The sequence below is a fragment of the Magnolia sinica genome, chromosome 11 (genome assembly GCF_029962835.1).
Source record: "Magnolia sinica isolate HGM2019 chromosome 11, MsV1, whole genome shotgun sequence".
In the NCBI taxonomy this organism is placed as follows: domain Eukaryota; kingdom Viridiplantae; phylum Streptophyta; class Magnoliopsida; order Magnoliales; family Magnoliaceae; genus Magnolia; species Magnolia sinica.
Genome location: NC_080583.1, coordinates 75,660,630 through 75,670,523, shown reverse-complemented (window position 1 = coordinate 75,670,523; position 9,894 = coordinate 75,660,630). Strand labels below are relative to the sequence as shown.

General features: G+C 38.7%; 2 long non-coding RNA genes across 2 annotated transcripts; both read left to right on the top strand.

Annotated features, from left to right (window-relative positions):
• The first annotated feature begins 4,926 nt into the window (after positions 1-4,926).
• Positions 4,927-6,615, top strand: LOC131218447 (uncharacterized). Its single transcript, XR_009157739.1, has 2 exons — positions 4,927-5,772; positions 6,321-6,615. It is a non-coding gene; the product is annotated as an uncharacterized LOC131218447 (long non-coding RNA).
• A 1,001-nt stretch (positions 6,616-7,616) lies between these two features.
• On the top strand, positions 7,617-8,710 carry LOC131218446 (uncharacterized). The gene is made up of 3 exons (XR_009157738.1): positions 7,617-8,200; positions 8,289-8,363; positions 8,494-8,710. It is a non-coding gene; the product is annotated as an uncharacterized LOC131218446 (long non-coding RNA).
• The last annotated feature ends 1,184 nt before the right edge of the window (positions 8,711-9,894 follow it).

Sequence of the window (9,894 nt, the reverse complement as noted above, 5' to 3'; positions counted from 1 at the left end):
AAACGAATTCATTTCTTTCTCTTTCGTGGGGCTAAGAGCTTATGGCAATTTAAAGTGTTAGCTATCTTTTTTGGTGATCTTTTAACGTTCTACTTATTGTTGAAGAAACTCCCTTTTAGCAATTGTGCGGTCACTCAAAGTGTCTCCTCCTTGTACTGGTGCCATTATTCTTATGTTATAATAATGTTTCTATATTCATTAATTTCAATCATGTTTTAAAAGAAACAAGCCAACTATATAGCTAATTCTCAAGCAAAAGAGGGAGCTAATAGAACACATCTTTATACTTTTTTTTTTCTTTAACAAATTTGCATTATTCATTAAAAATTGAGATCAAAAGAATGCCATGATTTCCAATTAATATAGAAAACTAAAATCATTACTCCATGATTAACATAAAGAAGCTCAAAAGCAAATACAAGTTAGTATAGCTTTTTAGTTATTTTTCATTTCTAAATATTCTGATTATTCATAAAATAACTCTATTTAGTTAGTATTTATTTCAAAACTATATAAATATCATGTTTATAGATAGTTGTCAACCATAATTCCTGAACAAAAACTGATTAAAAAATTCACTAGATTTTTAGGCCAAGGTTGTCCCTCAAACTTGATAGAAAAGCCCAATACCGGTTAAACGAAAATAAAGCCCCAAAGCTATTGGGCGATTATGTGTTTTTTTCCCTACCATTTTGCATATTGTTTGGGCATCCAATCCAGTAGTTTTTTGAACCCACTGCTTAAACATATATTCGATAGTATAATTCTATTCTTTCATTTTTGTAGCATCTAAGTAGATGGTTAAGAAATGTGGTCACGTGCAATTGTAAAAAGATCAATAGGAGTAATTTTTTATTCATGATAAATCTGAATTGGTGTCCATAATTTGAACCGTTAAGATTGAATTACTTGTATGCCATGTACCTAATTGTTAATTAATTTCTAATGAATCGGGTAACATTCATCATATGTGTCGGTTTCGAGGTTAGCTATCCAAGTATTTCCAGAATTAATTAACATTGCATGAGGGATCTTAATCTTTTCTAACATTCACTCAAAAAACACCCTCACTTTACCAAACCTGTTTTTTGCTTTCTTCACTCTATGTTTCATATGTGTTGTCAATCATCTTCCAACCATTTCTACCTTTCCTCCTTCACCCTATCAAAATTGTGGCATTTGCAAGACATTGATGTAAACGTCTCCTAATCATTTCTCCCTTTATTGCTTCACCCCATTAAAATAGTAGCATTGTTGACTTCTGGTATATCCATCTTTCCAAAAGGTGACATTTTTGTTGATTTTTTACACTAACTCAGAAACAACAAAGTATAATCAATTTTTCAGACAGTAAGTCAAAAAATATAAATTAGCACCGTGTTTTATAAAGTCATGAATAGTTTTAGTTTTTAATTTTCGAAACTGTACATGTATATCACATATGATTATAATAAGTATTTATTTATTTATTTATTTGTATTTAGAATCAAATATTTGACCAACGTAGTTAACGTGACTATATAATCGTTATTATGATAAGTGTTAAGAGTCATCCACATTTGAAATTGAATATAAATTCATATTTATAATGAATATTTGTACCATGAAATCGGTGGGGCCACCATGAAGATCACATGAATGAAAGGTGGGTCCGGACAGAAGATCACCTATCATGAAAATCAGACGGATCCACCCATTAGGTGGGTCACACCTGAACGTTGAACCAGACCATTGGCCATCCTATGGTTTTCGACAGTGTGGCCCACCCAATGAAAGGATGGGCCCCATTTTTGCACCAGGTGATCTTCACGGTGCGGCCCACCATTGGCATAGCTTGGATTTCTACACAAGTGACACGCGTGCTGGAAAGATGCCAGTGATCAGTTCTCCTTTGAGATCACATACATGGTATCCATGTGAACTTTCAGACGGAGCACTGAGATCAAAGCCGTGCAGAAGTGGGCCACGGCATAAAGATTACGTAAATTCCTGGATACTCCATCTATGGTGGGGCCTATCATACCAACGGTTTAGATCACTTACATCACCCCTGATTGCACAAAATGGACGGACACTATTCGCCTTCTAGGATAAGACTTCGGTGCTTGTTTTCTACCATTTACAAAATAGGGGTGACTAGTCCGCAAGTAGTGCTAATCAGCCCATGCAGATTACCGAGCAAATCGTTAGAGTATGGCTCTGAAGTCACACCGATTGGAGAATCACAACCATACAACTGGTGGTTATCAAATCAATACTCAACAGTCAGGAAGTAGACTGGCTGGTGGCACAATGTGGCCAGATTTGATTAGGTTACGCTATTTACCGAATAACTTTCAAACATGTTTTTGGTGAGCCATCTCCAACAATGGCTTGTGGCCAATTAAATCCCACCACATCATATCATCAAGGTTATCAGCTGGGATTGGGTCACCAGACGATTCGCTTTCCTCCAGTGGATGGTCCAAATTCAACTACAGTCCGCATTATTATACCATCTACTCGGTATAAATTTGAGTTGTATGCCATTCAGGGTAGGTCAGCTTTTTGGGTGGTCTAGATTTCCTTTTAATTGTGCCATGGGTACGGTGGAAGGGAAGCAGAATCACCAAAGATATCATACTGAGTTAACATGGCCGCATTTGATTGAGCCACGGCTGTTCTCAGAGATGGGCCCACATAAAATATGTTTGAAAGTTGGACACGGCTCCAGTGGATCCTTGATTGTGGGACCCACCAGGATATGTATCCATACTGTTCATCCATTTCCCCGGCTCATTTTAGGTCATGAGCCCAAAAACAGCAAACCCAAATCTTAAGTGGACCACACCATTAAAAACTTCTCGTGGGCCACAAATGTTTTAGATCAAGCTTATATTTGTGTGGCCCTTTCATCCACATTGCTGTGACCTTATCAACAGGTTGGATCGAAAATAAACATTCTGATAGCCCCAAGAATTTTTTAATAGTGGGTGTTCAATTAATCACCGTTGTTGTCATGTACTGTGGTCCACCTGAGATTTAGATATGCTTCAATTTTGAGCTCATGCCCTAAAATCAGCTGGCAAAACAGATATGGATGGCATGGATATAAGACACATACATCATGGTGGGCTCACAGTTAGGGATCCACCAAAGCCCATCCTTGAAATGAGCCCAAATTTTAAACCTGAGCTCACCCCTTGGGCCTGATACTTCAACCCAAGCTTGACCCGAGGCAGGCCAAACTTAAAAGCCCGCAGGCTAGCTAGCCTAGCCCATTGACAACCCTAGAAAACTACTAGAAATAAGAATAACCATGATTTATAATTAATCAAGAGCCATACAGTTATAGTTATAATGACGGACAAAATGGACAGTATGAGTAAAAATGGTCTTACCTTCCATTTGATAGCCCCTTATTTGAATGATTCTGATCATCCTCCACTGCTAGCTAGGATGATAGTGGGTCTAATGGCCGTGCATTGTGGAATCCTTCTATACACCCACTACAAGAAAGTAGGCCTTTAGCCTCAATTTTTTAGCCTCGGTTCAAAAAAAGGAGGCTAAATATGGTTTTTAGCCTCGGTTGTAAAGGAACTGAGGTTAAAAATTTACTTTTTGCCTTGGCTGATGAGAAACTGAGGCCAAAACTCTGCCCTATTGCCTCTGTTGGTGAGAAACTGAGGCCAAAAGTCTGCCCTTTTGCCTCGGTTGGTGAGTAACTGAGGCCAAAAGTCTACCCTTTTGCCTCGGTTGGTGAGCAACTGAGGTTAAAAGTCTTCTCTTTTACTTTTTAGCCTCGGTTGTTGAGAACTGAGGCTAAAAGTCTGTCCTTTTGCCTCAGTTGGTGAGCAACTGAGGCCAAAAGTCTGCCTTTTTGCCTCGGTTGTTGAGAACTGAGGCCAAAAGTCTGCCCTTTTACCTCAGTTGGTGAGCAACTGAGGCCAAAAGTCTGTCATTTTGCCTCAATTGGTGAGCAACTGAGGCTAAAAGTTTGCCCTTTTACCTCGATTGTTAAGAACTGAGGCCAAAAGTCTGCCCTTTTGCTTCGGTTGATGAGAAATTGAGGTGAAAAGTCTGCCCTTTTACCTCGGTTAGTGAGCAACTGAAGCTAAAAGTCTGTCATTTTGCCTCGGTTGGTGAGCAACTGAGGTTAAAAGTTTACCTTTTTGCCTCGGTTGTTGAGAAATTGAGGCTAAGAGTCTACCCTTTTGCCTCTCGGTTGGTGAGAAACTGAGGCCAAAAGTCTGCCATTTTGTCTCAGTTATTGAGAAACTGAGGCTAAAAGTCTGTCATTTTGCCTCGGTTGGTGAGCAACTGAGGCCAAAAGTCTGCCCTTTTGCCTTGGTTAGTGAGAAACCGAGGCTAAAAGTTTATCCTTTTGCCTCAAAGTCTACCCTTTTGCCTCAGTTGGTGAGCAATTGAGGCAAAAAGTCTGCCCTTTTGCCTTGGTTGGTGAGTTACTGAGGCTAAAACTCCAGTCCACTTCCCACCCCACAAACAATGGTGATGAGAAAGTTTACGTTGTCTAATGTAGATTTTGGACCATCCTTTCTTGTTAGTTGCACGAAGGACATCAATCCAATGGTCACATCATACGGTCAATCTAACTTTTGGATCATCCCTTATAAAACCGCTGAAAAATTATCTAGACCATTGGATCTTGAGACCCATGTGACTTCATCCATGGATGAACAAAAACACGCCTTGGCAAGACCTCAAAAGCGATCGAGGCAGAACGTTTTGTGGAGCCACTCATCGGGTGGCCACAAAGCGCATGTTGAATCTGGACCGTTGGAAAGTTTGTTTTAGGCTTAAGATCCAGCATGCATCTATCAGCCCTACAAACTCTTTTGTGCACTCTAGCAATGCATCCAGACCGTCCAATCAATGCGCAACCAGACTGGAGCCGGCCTTGTCGCATTTCAATGGAATTTCTGTCAATATGGGGCACAACTAATGAACCGTCCAGATCTTTCACAAAAGTGGATGGACGGCTAGGCTCAGTCCACGTGTGTCTGTGCTCGTAGCCATGGCTAGGCATGGGCTGAGCTTATCAGTTGTGGGTCAAGCTCTCGTCAGAAAATGTGATCCATTTAAGCAAATGGGCTGACCCTGTGCAACCCATAGCCATTTGATCGGATCGTTCATCTTCATCCGCGCCCTGTTTGTGCCCTATATAAAAAAACCGAACCTCACTTCATCCTCTCTGCTTCCATCCACACCCTCTCTCTCTCTCTCTCTCTCTCTCTCTCTCTCTCTCTCTCTCTCTCTCTCTCTCTCTCTCTCGCTGCTCCGATCCACGCCCTCGATCCATTCTCTCTCTCTCTCTCTCTCTCTCTCTCTCTCTCTCTCTCTCTCTCTCTCTCTCTCTCGATTGGAAGAAGGAGAGCTGCTAGAAGACCTCCTTATCATTCAGATCCAGATCCAGATCCAGATCGAAATCCATTCTCTCTCTCTCTCTCTCTCTCTCTCTCTCTCTCTCTCTCTCTCTCTCTCTCTCTCTCGATTGGAAGAAGGAGAGCTGCTAGAAGACCTCATCATTCAGATCCAGATCCAAATCCATTCTCTCTCTCTCTCTCTCTCTCTCTCTCTCTCTCTCTCTCTCGATTGGAAGAAGGAGAGCTGCTAGAAGACCTTATCATTCAGATCCAGATCCAAATCCACTCTCTCTCTCTCTCTCTCTCTCTCTCTCTCTCTCTCTCTCTCTCTCTCTCTCTCTCTATTGGAAGAAGGAAAGCTGCTAGAAGACCTCCTTATCATTCAGATCCAGATCCAAATCAGTTCAAGGTAAGCTCAATTCTTTTCATTTCGCTCCTTCCGCTCCTTTGGGTCTGTTCGTATCTTTTTGTTGTTAGAATTGATCTCCCATTCTTTTGATTTGAAGATCTAGGGCTTTTATCGGTTGTTGCGGTGTTGAATTTGATGGTGTATGTAATGCACATGAAGATCTAGGACTCTTCATCGAACTCGGCATTGAATTTGATCTTGTTATTGAAAAAAATTGAAGCATTAGGGTTTCTTCATCTGATTTGATAGTTAATTTGATTCATTTTCAGTGAGGATAGAGAACTATGGTTTCTTCATCTCTGTCATTGTCGTGTTAGATCTCCTAGACTATGGTGTTTGTTTTCCAATGTTGATTTTCCCGTTGAGTTTGGGGTTCTTTTCAGCTACCTCATCTCCTCCTCTGTTTTTTTGACAATTTATAGTTTGCTGCTAATATTCTTCACTTTGCATGGTCATTTGGATTAGGCTTGAAAGGTCAAAAGCATGTAGGAAGTTTTGGTTTTAGAAATTTGTTTTCTAATCGGTTTTTGTTGTGTTTGCTTTCTCAGCCTACAAGGCCAGGGGATCGGATCTGAGGGTTCACTTCAAGGTACATTGACCTTCATCCTTTTACCTGTTTCTGCTTCTAAGCATTTCATGTGAATTTTAGTTATATTTCAAAAAAAAAATGAATTTTAGTAATCTCATATATTTTGGAATTGTGATTGTTACTAAAGTTGGTTTTGATTTCTCTAAGAAGTCAATCACTATCTATCTGGATACAATATTTAGCTGCAGTGTAAGAATACATTAATTGTCAAAGTGGACATGTTACCTTGTATTTTATGAATTGATATTTCTATATTTGAATCTGGACCCATATTGGATACTGTATAAATGGGCTTTTGTAGGTGTGTAATCATAGTAGGGGCAAGATGGTTAGAGCTTTGTCTTAGAGAAAATTGAAAGAGGGAGAAATGTGCATGCTTGATTTAATTTATTGGTAGCTAAAGTTTATTGACCGGCAAGTTAATGGAGTTGCTTTTGACTCATATTGGTCATCGCCAACTTCAGATGTCACAGGAGAAAATGTCATGTACCATTTCAGTTCTGTTGGTCAGGTATAGAAAGCTTCTAACTTACAAATTATCCATAGTATCTAATGTATCAACATCAATAAAGTTTCTTATTGAATAAAATGTGTATGGTTTACTTTTCACGCATTTGACTATTGAATGCATGGTCAAGTTTGAAATGTTTAAACTTTACTCAAATTGGAAATAAATGTTCAAATGCAACTGACCAATTCTGCGGCTGAGGAGATGGAAGACGGGTTATGCTACTCGACTAAGAGAAAAAAGCATCTTTTGTTCAACTTGTCAATGGTACAGGTGGAACCACCTTTCAGTAGCCTAATCCTTCTATCTCATGGTTCATGGGTTGGGTTGTGCCCTAATATCTTTGTTATTTGAATACCACCTTATGAAAATGGACCAGTCTTCCTGGTAGCATCAATATAGTTGATAATATTGGTGATATTATCAGTTGTTATTTATCTGTGCCGTTGGGTTAGAGTATTGAATATCAAGTGTAAAACTAGATTTAACAGTATCAATGATATTCTTAATGACATCACACTATTTCATGATAGAAACATCCGGCTGTAATTCCACTCTGTCGGTCTGTTTTTCACTGTTTTTACAATACACGAAGCGGTTGTAGAGGTCGAGCTTGCATCTGAAATTTGGAGCGTCTGATGGAATCGAAGACGAATACTCTGACAAATTTACGGTCAGATCTTCAATTTCCATAAAATTTCTTAATTTTTTTAGTTGTTGTAACTCCCACATTTCGGCTTTGTTTTTATCAATTTCTTTCATTTTCCATTCCTGTTATTTTAGTAAACCAGAATGTATCAGTACTTAAATATAGCTGTTAAACTCAAATCAGGGTAAAGTCTCAGTGACTATCAATTGACAAATGGCAGATTGAATGTTTCATTGGATTTTCTTGTCATAATGGCAGTTGCCGAAATGTAATTTGAATGCATTTTGCCTAATGGATATTTTCTTACCTAAATTGGTAGGTTCGATGTCATACGACACAATTTAATTGCGGTTGGGTGTTCTGTTGGCATTCACCTAAATGTTACTTTCTATGATATTTCTATGTTTGTGCAAAATGCAGTTAGTCGATTGGTATGATGGCTACATATTTCTGTGCTTGATCTGTATGTTACTATTTATAGGTAGCAATGGCCTAGAAAAGATTAATTCATGATCTTTCTTGTACCAGAAGGGCAGGGACTGGCACTACTGCAGATATGATCGGGCAGTTTAGAAAATCGCTACGTTAGGAAGGAAGATTTATTAATATTTTCTCTTCAACATCATTTTAGCATAACTAAACAATTGTCTTGGAAATTTTGTTAATACTTCGAACACTGATTGTAAGTTTGGCACCTTTTTTGTTTAATTATATTATGAATTTATATTGGAAACCTGAGAATTAAACGATGGTATTGGTGGTGAGTGTAGAAACATGAGTCGCAATCAACTTCAGGGCGAATTGGGTGGCCAATTTGGTGGACAACTAACTGGTCTCTCGACATTGTGAGTTAGTTCTCTCTTCTCATTAAAATAGCAACAATTCTTAGCCGTTTTAGCATCATGGGAAAATGTTTTCTCATTAATCTATTGTTGACAATGGGTGAAATTGCTTTTGTTGAGTTTCCTTATTCAGATACACTGTAGAAGCCCTGGAGATGCTGTTGTTGCCCATGGCAAAAGATGGTACTGAGGCTCTTGGCTCAATGGGAAATGACGCTCCTTTGGCTGTGATGTCCAACAGAGAGAAACGTACATTTGAGTATTTCAAGCAGATGTTTGCTCAGGCTACAAACCCACCGATTGATCCGATTCGAGAGAAAATAGTCATGTGGAAGGGGACCTTGCTGAAACAGTTCATGTGAAAGGCTATGTGACAGTTTGCGTGTTTTGAAAACTTTAAACAAACCATTAATTGTTTTGTTGATTGTTGTCTTGATGGATATTAAATGGGTGAAACATGTACAGGTTCAATCATTGGTTGATTATAATAAGCTTTTGTTGATAGAAACTAGATTTAGCCTCAATTATTGATAAATGATGTTAAAAATCGAATTTAGCCTCAGTTGATGCCAACGAAGGCTAAATCTATCTTTAGTCTCAGTTTTGCCTTAGTTACCTAAACTGAGACTACAACTCCCGTGGCTAAAGGCTTTAGCCTCGGTTGTTAAGAATTGAGGTTAAAAATAGATTTAGCTTCAGTTGGAGGCGATTGAGGCTAAAATTTGGATTTAACCTCAGTTAGAAACAATGGAGGCTAAAATTTTAATTTAGCCTCATGTCGAGAAAACCGAAGCTAAAAAGGTTCTTTTAGCCTCACTTGAAGAACCGAGGCTATAAAAGTCATTTAGTCTCGGTTGCTAAAACTGAGGCTAAAGCCTTTAGCCATGGGGGTTTCAACCTCGGTTTGGATAACTGAGGCAAAACTGAGGCTAAAGGCTTTAGCCTCAGTTTTTAACCTTTTCAGCTACAGTTTTGAACTGAGGCTAAAGCCTCCTTTTCTTGTAGTGACCTCACTGTCCCTATGGACTCAATCAGTGAATTTGATCAAAATGAACGGCCTTAATTAGATCCTAAATTTGTGTAACATTGAGGTATTATTGTAATTTTTGAGCTTAATTATGTATAAATCATAGTAGCTCTTGATGCGGCTTTGTAGTAACTTTAAGCCTACTTTCTAATGTGGACCATTAATTAGCAATTAAAATTTGATAGAGACGAAGTATGGGCCGCTAATGAGTTTTGGGGTCCACATTTTTTTTTTAATGAAATAGTAGGGAGTGACTAAAGTTGTATTGCAAATATTTCATTTGTCCACGTGCATTGTAGATGTCACCTCGATAATATATAAAAATAATTCTTACCATTTTAAGAATAGTCACACACTTCAAAACTTCACCCATCTCCACTATTCTAACTTCTACTATTCTTTCGTTCTCTTATTCACCAATACTTACTTCCATTGATTTTAAAACAATCTTCGCAATTCATCTACCAACACATGTCATTAATGGGCCAGCTTACTCTACGACTATTT